Consider the following 13,318-nt stretch of genomic DNA (forward strand, 5'->3'; position numbering starts at 1 on the left):
GCGCCCGACGCGAGAGCAGCCCCGGGGCCTCCGGGCGGCGGGAACCCAGCGGCTCCCTGACACGTGGCAGCCGGCAGCAGCTCGGAGAGGGCTCCGAGTCCAGAAGCAGCCACGGAGCAGTGCTTGCTTTTGTTTTCCTCTCTCCTTCTTTCTGCTTTTATGTTCTCTGCTCGCTGTGTTTCTGTTATCTGCATGTTTTTTACAGACTTTCTGCTTGTGTGTGGGGTTTTTGAGGGTGAGGACATCAACAGGGGTTTGTGTGTAAGACTGAATGTGTGTGTTGTGTGCTTTGCTTTTTCTGTCTTGGCTTCTCTCTTTACTCGTTCGTTGGTGCACCTGTCCGTGTTCCCACTTCTCTCTCTCCTCGCCTCCCCTCTGTCTTCCTCCTGCCTCTTCCCACTCTTTTCCTTGTTCTGATCTCCTTGTGCTTTCAAGGAGCAAACCTGCACCCCCACTGCACGGACAGACTGCAAGGCGGTGGGAAGTGGGTTCTAGGGGGCCCACACACCTGCCAGTGGGTACCGGGATCTGCAGATGGCTTCTGGGTCACAGCTCCCCCTCAGATCTCAAACCTGCACAAAGCACAGCCCCCGCCCCCAGTCCGGCTTCAAAACTGAACAAAGCCAGAGGGTCGACATGAGGAAGAATAGGAAAGGGAGCAAACAGAAATAAAAGCGATCTTCCTATCACCGAACAACAGAATTAAAGAAGAGGTTAAACAAAAGAGGGAGGAAAGCCTTCGCAAATGAAGAAAGCCCAAAAGAAGAACATGGGTCTCACACAGACCCCTGGGAGGTCAGCCACTGGGAACACAGACTCCGGCACTCAAACAAAGAGCCCCCAGAATGACTGGTCTCAAACTACAAACTCAGATATCAAGATATTAATAGAGAGAATAAATAGAAATGAGGAGAGAGATAAGAGGAAAGATGAAGGAGTTTATAACTGAGATAGCAGCAATGAAGAATACAGTGACTGAAACAAATAACAAACTGATAAGCATGGAAAGCAGAATTAACCAAGCAGAAGAAAGACTCTCAGAGCTTGAGGACCAAAATGTAGAACTAACCCAAGCTGTTAAAAACAGAAAAGAAGCTTAAAAAGAGAACAAAGCCTTCAAGAGATGAGCGACTATCTCAGGAAGCCGAACCTAAGATTAATTGGAATCCTTGAGCAGCTAGAGAGACAGAGACCAACCTGGAACAAATATCCCATGAAATGATTCAAGAAAACCTCCCTCATCTCATCAGAGATGTGATTAGTCAAACACAGGAGATTCAAAGAACCCCTGCAAGACAACAAATGAGAAGACCAACACCTACACACATAAGAATTCACTTACACAAAGTAGGAATAAAAGAAAAAATCCTAAAAGCAGCAAGAGAGAAAGGTCAGATTACTTACCAGGGAAGACCAATTAGAATAGCAGCAGGTTTATCACAGAAACACTTCAGGCTGGGAGAGCTTGGAGTCCAATCTTCAAAGTTTTCAAAGGTAAACAATTCTAGCCAAGAATTACCTGCCCAGCTAAGCTAAGTTTCATCAGTGATGGATAATTAAAATCCTCTCAAGACATTCAATCCCTAAGAGTTACACTGCCTCCAGACCAGCATTATGCGAAATACTTAAAAAAGTATTAAACACAGGAAAAAAAAAAGAAGAATGACAATACCCTTCCCAAGAATGCAGGAAAAAGATTAAAAGCACACATAAATCAACTTGATAAATAAACAAACAGCAACAACAAACTCCATAAGAACTCCATGACAGGGATAAACTCTCACATCTCAATAATCACCCTGAATGTGAATGGACTAAATGCACCACTGAAAAAGCATAAAATGTAAAACTGGATAAAGAAACATGATGCAACAATATACTGTTCAGCAGACACATCTCACATGAAGGGACACTCACAGACTCAAAGTTAGAGGATGGAAAACAAAATTTCACATGAATGGAACACAAAAGAAAGCAGGAGTTGTGATCTTAGTATGAGACAAAATACCCTTTAAGCTACCAAAAATTAAAAAAGATACAGCAGGTCATTACATGATGATAAAAGGTTCAATTCATCAACAAGAACTATCCATCCTAAACATATATGCACCCACATAGGAGCATCATAAAGCAGCTTCTAGGTAAACTAAAAAAGATATTGACTCTAACACTATCATAGCTGGGGACTTAAATACCTCACTCACAACTTGAGACAGATCACCAAGACAAAAAGATCAACAAAGAGATCCAGGACAAGAAGATCCAGAACCTCAATGTGACACTTGACCAAATGAACTTAATTGATACCTATAGTACACTCCACCCAACAACTACAGAATATGCATTCTCATGACCACATGGAACATACTCTAAGATCAACCACATCCATGGCCATAAATCAGACATAAACAAATTTCATAGGATTGAAATACTGCCATGCACCTTTCAGACCACAGTGGAATAAAAGTAATAGCACCAACAAAGTTCCCCCAAACCCACAAAGACATGGACATTAAACAGCATGATGCTGATCAACTTCTGGGTCAACACAGAAATCAAAACAGAAATTTAAAGAGTCCTGGGAACAAATGAAAATGAAGAAACTTCTTATCAAAATCTCTGGGATGCCATGAAATCAGTACTAAGAGAGGAATTCATATCTCTGTGAACACACATGAAGAAAATGGAAAGATCACAAGTTAGCAGCCTAACAAATCACCTAAGGGAGCTGGAGAAACAAGACCACAAAAACCCTAACTTCAGCAGAAGAATACAGCTTACCAAAATAAAAGTCCAAATTTGGAACATTGAAGACAAAAACATAATATAAAAACTGGTTCTTTGAAAGGATAAAATAGATTGATGGGCCCCTAGCTAGAGCTACCAAAAAAAAAGAAAAGAAAGAAAAGAAAAAGCCCAAATAATCACCATCAGAAATGCAAAAGATCAAGTCACAACTGACAATGAAGAAATACAAGATATTATCAGAGACTACTATGTATATTTGTATGGAAACAAACTGGAAAATCTAAAGGAAATGGAGGACTTTCTGACATCACGCAACGTCCCCAGATTGAAACAAGAAGAAATCAAGACCCTAAATAGACGAATAACAATCCAGGAAATTAACTACATCATAAGAAAACTACCTACAAAAAAAAAAAAAAAAAGTCTTGGACCAGATGGCTTTCCAGCAGAATTCTACAAAACATACAAGGAGGACCTAATACCAATCCTATTGAAAGTATTCCAGACAATCAAGAAAGATGGAACTCTCCCCAAATTATTTTATGAAGCTGACATCACATTCATACCCAAACTGGGTAAAGATCCAACAGAGAAAGAGAAGTACAGGCCAATATCCTTGATGAACATAGATGCTAAAATTCTCAACAAGATTCTAGCAAACTGGATCCAATAACATCTCAAAAATCTTTCACCCTAGACACACACACACACACACACACACACACACACACACACTCACTCACTTTAAATACCTTGGCATCTTCCTAATCAGAGAAGTGAAATACCTTTATAATGAAAACTACAAAATACTGCTCAATGAAATCAAAGATGACACAAACAAATGGAAAAATATTCCATGCTCACCGATTGGAAGAATCAGCATTGTTAAGATGTCCATCCTACCCAAGGTAATCTTCAGATTTAACACTATAACTGTTAAATTACCAGCATCATTCTTCTCAGACCTGGAAATGATAATACTGAAATTCATATGGAAACAAAAATGACCACAAATAACCAAAACAATTCTCAGCAAAAGAAACAAAGTGAAGCATCACACTTCCAGACTTTAAACTTCATTATAAGGCTACAATAATCAAAACAGTCTGGTACTGGAACAAGAACAGGCACATAGACCCATGGAACAGGATAGAGATTTCAGAAGCAAAACCTCAATTTATCAACCAATTAATCTTCAACAAAGCCTCCACCAACAACCACTGGGGAGAGGAGAACCTATTCAGTAAATGGTGCTAGGAAAACTGGCTGACCACATGCAGAAGAATGAAACAGAACCCCTACCAATCACCATACACAAAAATAAACTCTAAATGAATCAAAGAGCTCAATGTAAAACCTCAAACTATAAGAATCTTAGAAAATGCAGGAGACACCCTTACAGAAATTGGAATAGGCAATCAGTTTCTGCTCAAAATCCCGAAAGCCTGTGCCATCAGGGATAAGACAGACAGCGGGACATCATCCACCTGAGAAGCTTCTGCAAAGCAACATAAACCATCAAGAGAGTGGGGAGGCAGCCCACAGGAGGAAAAAAGGTTTGCCACCTGTATGTCTGACAGAGGCCTGACATCTGGGATCTACAAGGAGCTCAAGCGTGCCGAAAGGAAAAGAACAGACAGCCCCGTGACAAAGTGGGCAAGAGATAGGAATAGTTATTTCTCAAAAGAAGACATATGAGCAACCAACAGACACATGAAAAAATGCTCAGCCTCATCAGTCATCCAACAAATGCAGATCAAAACCACACCGAGATGCCATCATCAATAACTCAAAAAACAACAGATGCTGGAAAGGATATGGAGAAAAGGGAAGGGAATGCTGTTACACTGTTGGTGGGAGTGCAAACTAGTGCGACCTCTGTGGAAAACAGTGTGGCCATTTCTAAAAGGTCAAAAACTGACCTTTCATATGACCCAGCAAGCCACCTTCTGGCAGTATATCCAAAGGAACTCAAATCATTCTACAAAAAAATACCTGCACATGTATGTTTATTGCAGCACTATTCACAATAGCAAAAACATGGAACCAACTATGCTACCCATTGAAAGTGGACTGAATTTTTAAAATGAGGTACATAAACATGATAGAATTTTATGCAGCCATTACAAAAGGACAAAATTATGGAATTCACGGCAACTTGGATGGATTTGGAATCTACCACAGTTTATATGGATAAATTGCAAGATGGTGAGGTTTGGGTTTCTGTCTCTTTGTCTTTTTGATAATAGCCATTCCATCAGATATGAGGTGATATCTCATTAGGTTTGAATTTGTATTTCCCTGGTCAATGGTGTTGAGTGTTTTTTCCATATATCTATTGGCTATTTGCATGTCTTTTGGAGAAATGCCTATTTTAAAAATTAGGTTATTTATTTTGCTTACATATTTTGGATATTAGCCCTTTAGCCAATGTATGATTTGCAAATTTATTCTTTCATTCCACAGGCTGTTTCTTCACTGTGTTGTTTCCTTTGCTGTGCAGAAACTTTTTAGATTGATAAAATCCTGTTTTTCTACTTTAATCTTCTTACCTGTGCTTTTACATCATATTCAAAATATTTTTACCCAGGCCACTGGCATGGAGCTTCCTCCTCTTTTTTTTTTTTTTTTTTGAGGTGGAGTCTCACTCTGTTGCCCAGACTGGAGTGCAGTGCCATGCTCACAGCCACCACAGCCTCAACCTACTGGGCTCAGGTGATCCTTCCGCCTCAGCTGTCCAAGGAGCTGGAACTACAGGCATGTGCCATCACACCCAGCTAATTTTTCTTGATTTATTGTAGAGATGAGATCTCACCAGGTTGCTGTGGCTGGTCTCAAATCTATGGGCTCAGGCAGTCCTCTCACCTCAGCCTCCCAAAGTGCTGGGATGACAGGCATGAACCACTGCGTTTGGCTCCCCTATGTTTTCTCTATTATTTTCACAGCTTTAGGTTCTGTAAGTCTTTAATCATTTGAGTTGACTTTTGTACATGGTGTGGAATGAGGGCCCAACTTCCTTCTTCTGCGTGTGGATATCAGCCTTCCCAGCAATGTTTGTTGAAGAGACCATCCTTTCCTGTTGTGTATTCTTGGCTCTTTGTTGAAAATCAGTTGGCTGTGAATGCACAGATTTATTTCTGGGCTCTCTGTTGTTTTCCACTGGTCTATGTATCTGGTTTTAAGCCAGTATTGTGCTATTTTGATTACAGTAGCTTTATAGATTTTCTGTGCTTTACTTTTTAATTTCATGTATGTCAAAAACATTTTTTGAGTATCTTGAATGTTTTTTTCTTTCCTCATCCTATAACTTGAAAATGCCACCATACGATACTAATTGTGATGAAGCATTATTTTTAGTTAAGTCATGTAAGAATGGCTGTGTCTGAGCACAGGCAAGGATTTGTAGGAAAAATTAACCAGAAACTCTTTTCTGGGTTTGTATTGTTGCTGTTCAATGCATGTCACTGTGGAGTTATTCTTCCGCTTTAACGAGTTTGTATTAACCTGTAGTCTAACGAAGACATCTCATCTCAGTGAGTGTCACCCCCATTGCCCTGGCTCCCAGACTGGCGACATACAAATCATCCTCAGCCGCCTCCCTCTCCCCGTGTATTCATCCCCAAGACCTGCCATCTTCCCTGCAAATGTCTCTCAGGTTTGTCTGCTTCTCTTCACTCTCCCCAGTCCCTAGTCTGGGCCGCCCTCACGCTTCTGCCTGCGTCACTGTGGTGGTCTCCTCACTGGTTTTCTCACAGCGCCGCTGCCCCTGCTCGGATTTACTCCCATACTGCAGGGGTGTTTCTCTTTTTTTGTCCAAAGTGCAATTTTAATCAAGAGAATGCGCCTACCCCCACTCTCACCCCTAGCTTTGCTTCAATGGCTCTTCATTGTTCTTATGACGGAAAGAAAATATTTTATGTGATCCATGAGGTCACATATTTTAGGGCCACTATCTGCAGGGTGGTTCCAAGCATTAAAGGAATTGATGTCTCTAAAGATTTAAGCAGTGGCTAGCACATTACCAAAAAGCATTCCATAGAGATGACCTACTATTGCTAATTAGCCTCATTGTGTGCCATATTTTATGTGTATTGTACCATCATTGTTCTTCTTTAAGTATCTAGAGTGAGGATTGTAGTACTTCACTCACCACAGGACTTTTGTTCTTGCTGTTTCTTTGGCCTGGGATACCTACCCTCCCCATTGCCTCGTTAATTCCTATTTATCTTTCAGATCTCAGCTTATTCATCACTTCCTCAGGGAAACACTCCTTAATTTCGATCATAGAGTTAAGACCCCCTGGTACATTTCTCATGTGACCACGTACTGCTGCTTAGCATTTAGCACATTTGTAATTTTATATATATTAGTTTGATCAATGTCAGAACCACTAGATCGTAAACTCCATGAGGACAGGAATTGTGTTTCTGTCTTCGTCATTGTTTGACTTTGTATTCCTTATGCCTCATACAGTGCCTGGCACATAGTAGGTGCTCAATAAATTTATTGAAAGAATAAAAAGAATGATGAGGTGTCAAAAAAAGAATCTGTCATAGTGATCTATCACAGAAACAAAGAACTGAGTACCACACGTTCTCACTCATAAGTGGACCCTGAATGTTTATCACAATTCTACAAGAAAGGGACTGGCAGTAGTGGGAGACTGCCGGGGAGGGTGCTGCACATGAGGCCTTCACCCATGGACTGAGCCACAGTACTGATTTTCCTGGTTCTCCAACCTGCAGACGCCCTATAGTGGGATTTCTCAGCCTCCATAATCACATAAGCCAATTCTCGTAATAAACCCCCTCTCTGCTATCTATCTACATTTATTCTATTGGTGTTGTCTCTCTGGAGAACCCTGACTTAATGCAATTATGGTAATACCAAATTTACTAATGTATATATAAAAACCGGTTCTTCATACCTCAAGATAGTAAGAGCCACCTATGAGAAACCCACAGCCAACATACTGCTAAACAGACAGAAATTGGGACTGTTTCCCTTGAAAACTGGAACAAAACAAGGATGCCCACTCTCACCCCTCCTGTTCAACCTAGTTTTGGAAGTCCTAGCTAGAACAATCAGACAAGAGAAGGAAATCAGGGGTATCCAAATAGGAAAAGAGGAAGTTAAGTTATCCCTCTTTGTAGCCGACATGATTCTATACCTCAAAAACCCAACAGAATCTGTCAAAAACCTCCTTGCACTGATAAAAGACTTTGGAAAAGTCTCGGGGTACAAAATAAACGTGCAAAAGACAGTCGTATTCCTACACACCAACAATAAACAAACAGAAACCCAAATAAAAAGCAAAATCCCATTCACAAAAGAAATAGTCACCAAAAAATGATATACTTTGGCATCTTCCTAAGCAGAGAAGTCAAAGAACTTTACAACGAAAACTACAAAACACTGCTCAAAGAAGTCAAAGATGACACAAACAAATGGAAAAATATTCCATGCTCATGGATTGGAAGAATCAACATTGTTAAGATGTCCATTCTATCCAAGGCAACCTACAGATTTAATGCAATACCCATTAAATTACTAGCAGCATTCTTCTCGGACCTGGAAATGACAATACAGAAATTCACGTGGAAATATAAACTAATTGCCAAAACAATCCCCAGGGGGAAAAAAAAGCAGAAGGTATTGCACTCCCACACTTTGAAATTTATTATAAAGCTACAATAATCAAAACAGTCTAGTATTGGTACAATAACAGGCAATATAGACTAATGGAACAGGATAGAGATTTCGGATGAAAAACCTCTATTTCTCAACCAACTCATCTTTGACAAAACCTCCCCCCATCAACCACTGGGGAGAGGAGAACCTATTCAGTAAATGGTGCAGGTAAAACTGACTGACCACATGCAGAAGATTGAAACAAGACCCCTACCTATCACCATACACAAAAATCAACTCTAAGTGGATCAAAGACCTAAATGTAAACCCTCAAACTATAAGAACCTTAGAAAATGCAGGAGACACCCTTATGGAAATTGGAACTGGCAACTAATTCCTGATCAAAAAATCTCCAAGTGCTCAGGCCAGAAGAGATAAGATAGACAAGTGGGACCTCATCAAACTGACAAGCTTCTGCAAAGCCAAGGAAACCATCAAGAGAGCAGGGAGACAGCCCACAGACTGGGAAAGAATATCTGCCAACTCTATGTCTGACAAAGGCCTAACATCTAGGATCTACAAGGAACTCAAATGTGCCGAAAAGAAAAAAACAGCCCCATAACAAAGTGGGCGAAGAATATGAATAGACACTTCTCAAAAGTAGACTTACGAGCACCCAACAAATACATGAAAAAATGATTAGCCTCAGAGTCATCAAAAAGTGCAAATTAAAACCATAGTGAGATATCACCTAACTTCAGTCAGGATGGCCATCATCAATAACTCAATAAACAATAGATGCTGGAGAGGATGTGGTGAAAAGGAAACACTTCTACACTGCTGGTGGCAGTGTAAACTAGTACAGCCTCTGTGGAAAACAGTGTGGAGACTCCTAAAAGATCTAAAAATTAACCTTCCTTATGACCCTGCAATCCCTCTACTGGGAATATACCCAGGGAACTCAAATCACTCCATGATAAAGATACGTGCACACGCATGTTGATTGCAGCATTATTTACAATAACAAAAACATGGAACCAACCGTGCTGCCCATGGAAAGAGGACTGGAATATTACACTGCCATAAAGAAGGACAACATTATGAACTTCACAGCAACTTGGATGGACTTAGAGTCTACCATACTGAGTGATCTTTTACAGAAACAACTGGGTATCACATGTTCTCACTCCTAAGTGGACCTTGAACAATTATCATAATACTATACGAAAGGGATTGGCAGTAGTGGGAAACTGCCCGGGGAGGGGAGGGGCACACCTCATCTGCAAGCGTACCTACTTAATGAACATTTGTATGCCTAACCCTAAATTGTACCCCACATCTTTAAAATAAAAAATTTTTTAAAAAATTGGTTCTAGGGCTGGGCCTGGTGGCACAAGCCTGTAATCCCAGCACTTTGGGAGGCAGAGGTGAGAGCACTGCCTGAGTTCAGGGGTTCGAGACAAGCCTGGGCATTCTGGTGAGGCCTCGTCTCTACAGTAAACCAAAAAATTAGCCAGGTGTGATGGTGCATGCCTGTCGTTCCAGCTACTTGGAAGGCTGAGGCGGGAGGATCGCCGGAGCCCAGCAGGTCGAGGCTGCGGTGGCCATGAGCATGCCACTGTACTCCCACCTGGGCAGCGGAGTGAGACTCTGAGTCAAAAAAAAAAAAAATCAGTTCTTGTCTTTGCCCCACTTTATAATCTTATTACAATTGTGTTTCTATAAGATAGAAGAAGTTGTTTCTTGCTCAATATGCGGGCGAAAGCTTTTTACTGACATTTGTGGAGGTCTTTACAATTTTCTTTTGTCCTGACGTATCTTACGGAGGCTGAGGAGTAACATGCTGTGTTTCCAAGGAGCGTTTTCTTTTTACAGTCTCAGGTGTTTGCCTTTGGGAGTCCCTGAGGAGCAGGGGTTACTTCAAGCCTCAGCCATTGTAGGGAGTTAAAGGGCGGGGGTGGGAAATGAAAGGTTTTCAGGAAAGCTGCTTTCTTAAAGGAGCCACTGAAATTCTCAATTATTCTCAGTGCCGGGCTGGGTGGCTCAGCCAGTCATCCCAGCACTTTGGGAGGCGGAGGTGAGAGGACTGCCTGAGCCCACGGGTTCGAGACCCACCCGGGCAACTTGGCGAGCCTTCATCTCTACAAGAAGTCAAAAACTAGCCGGGCGTGGTAGCACAAGCCTGTATTCCGGCTACTCGGAAGGCTGAGGCGGAAGGATCGCCGGAGCCCGGCGGGTCGAGGCTGCGGTGGCCGGGAGTGTGCCACTGCACTCCGGTCTGGGCAACAGAGTGAGACTCCAACTCAAAAAATAAATAAATAAATTATCCTCAGTAAAGTCATGGCAACGGGAAAGGAAGCGGACAGAATTAGCTCCGTCTTGGTGGAGAATACAGTCAGCAGGTTTTGAGAAGAGGAGGTTTCAATCAACCGCGACTCTCTCACGAAAGGAGCGGGATCAAAAAGGGAGAACAAAGATGTCTCAGAGCAGAAAGCCAGGAAGAACTTCCAGCCCCAGGAAGAGAACAGAGAGACAGCAAACCCAAAGCTGGGATAAGGAATTTCTAGCCCAAGGGGTACCTCCCAAACAAACAAGCCTGCGGTTCTAACCCAGCTCCGGAGAGTATACTCTGAAAATGCAACTCAAACCATAAGCCTTTTAAGATTCAGCCTCTGTATCCAAAGCAGCCAAAGAGAAAGAAAGCAGGACTTCTGACACCAGAGTTGGTGAAGGGAGGCCACAGAAAAATGTCAAGTGTCCTTATGAGCTGAGACTCTGTTTTTTTTCTTCTTCGAATTGGAGTCTCACTCTCGTCGCCCAGGCTGGAGTGCAGTGGCACGCTCATGGCCACCGTAGCCTTGACCTGCTGGACTTGGGTGATCCTTAAAGCTGAGACTCTTTGGATTTGGACTGCAAAAAACCCCTGGGAACTGGTAGGATAAAAGCTGGAAATGGGGTGTCCAGGAAACCCACGGTTCTGCTCACTTGATTACAATTCTCATGCCCCACACACCATGGCTTCTATGTATCAACTTATGAAAGGACGATTTCTAGGGAGGGTACTGAAAGTCCTTCTGGGCTTTTGTGATCATGGAATGGGCGATCGGCCTTCATGGCAGCTGAGTCTGCAGGAAACTCCTTGGAGGGAGCTAATGGGGGCTGTGTCTGGTAGGGGATCCGCTTTTAGTCAGATAAAGAAAGTTTAGGTAAGATTTCTTTCTTAGCAATTGGCAGTAATGGGAAACGGTCAGGGTGGGTGGGATTGGCAGTTGAGAGAAACGGCTAAGGGAGGGGGCAGACCTCATCCACAAGGGGACCTGCATGATCAGTGTCTGTAGATCTAACCCCGAATTGTACCCCACATCTTTATAACAAAAATTACTTTTAAAAGTTTCTTCTTCATTTTCTGTATCTAAATGTTTTCATTTAAATAATCTTGATAACAACTCTTTTTGTCCAAGTGGACCCTCACACATCCATCTCAATTTAGGTATTTTTTTGTTTGTTTGGTTTTTGGGGTTTTTTTTTGAGTTGGAGTCTCACTCTGTCGCCCAGACTGGAGCGCAGTGGCCGCTCCCGGCCACCGCAGCCTCGACCTGCTGGGCTCCGGCGATCCTCCCGCCTCAGCCTTCCGAGTAGCTGGAACCATAGGTGCGCGCTACCACGCCCGGCTAATTTTTGATTTATTGTAGAGATGAGGTCTTGCCAAGTTGCCCGGGCGGATCTCGAACCCACAGGCTCAGGCAATCCACTCACCTCAGCCTCCCAAAGTATGGAATTACAGGTTGAGCCACCAAGCCCAGCTCATCTAAATTTCAAGACATCCCAATTCTTTATTTTCTTGGTAATTATGAATAGAACTGCTATATATAATTGCATGCTAGTTTTTGTTTGGATATCACTTCAAAGCAGTTGTCTAAATATAAAGGAATGTGACTTTTGGATTGTAAGGCTAAACTTGTTTAGCTTTGGAAAAAACTGCCAAACCTGTGGCAGGGGATGGAAAATAACTTTCTCTCCACCATTTCTGAATTCCTGGCTGGGGCACCCTTGTAACAAATGACAGGCTAACAAAAGAAAAGCCTGCACAAGTTTAATAACATGCGCATCCTATGTATCCATGGGAGACACTGAGGGGAACATGAGTAAGTCTACAAAAGGTGGCTCTGAGTTCAAGTTTAAATACCATCTTCAACTTACACAATGAAGAAGTATTGGGGGAGAAAGTAATGGAGAGGCAACCAGAGAAAACCAAGTAAACTAGGACAAAGCTTATCATGCAGACTTGAGTCCAGACCTTCTCCAAGGATCAGAGCCTGCAATAAATTAGACATCCTGCTCATCGTGGTTCCAAGAGGAAGAGGGAGACAGTACACCCCGCTGAGGGTTTCCTTTATAAATGAAAATGGAAATTTCCTATATAGATGTACATTTTCCTTGCAAAAGGGTGACTTACACGGTTCCCAAAACTTCTTCAGTGTCTGTATTTCCTGAAGATACTCAGCGCAGAGTCGTCCTTATGCCCAAAGGGCACGCTTTGGGGTGGTATAGTCTGGCTTCCTCCTGTTTCTACCTGTGTTGGGGTAGCATATTCTTGTCTCCTACACTGTCCTCCAAAGTGGTGGCACCATCAGGCCTTTCACCAGCAGTGATTGAGAGCTCCTGTCTTTCCTCCAGTTGTTTGGTGTCTTCACTGCCTAGCGGCTCTTTTGCTTGAGTCGGACTCTCCCTCCACGCGCTCCGTCCCCCGCGCTGGTGTGCACGGCAGGCGCACGGCCACGGCGGCCTCAGCCTGCTGGGCTCGGGCGATCCTTCCACCGCGGCCTTCCAAGGAGCTGGAGCCACAGGCGCAGCCACCACGGCTGGCTAGTGTGGTTGGTGGACTGCGGAGCTGCCCAGGCGGGTCTCCAGCCCCAGACTCGGGCAGCCCTCTCGCCTC

The sequence above is a fragment of the Carlito syrichta genome, unplaced genomic scaffold, assembly GCF_000164805.1.
Source record: "Carlito syrichta isolate Samal-C Ts95f unplaced genomic scaffold, Tarsius_syrichta-2.0.1 Scaffold290818, whole genome shotgun sequence".
Lineage (NCBI taxonomy): Eukaryota > Metazoa > Chordata > Mammalia > Primates > Tarsiidae > Carlito > Carlito syrichta.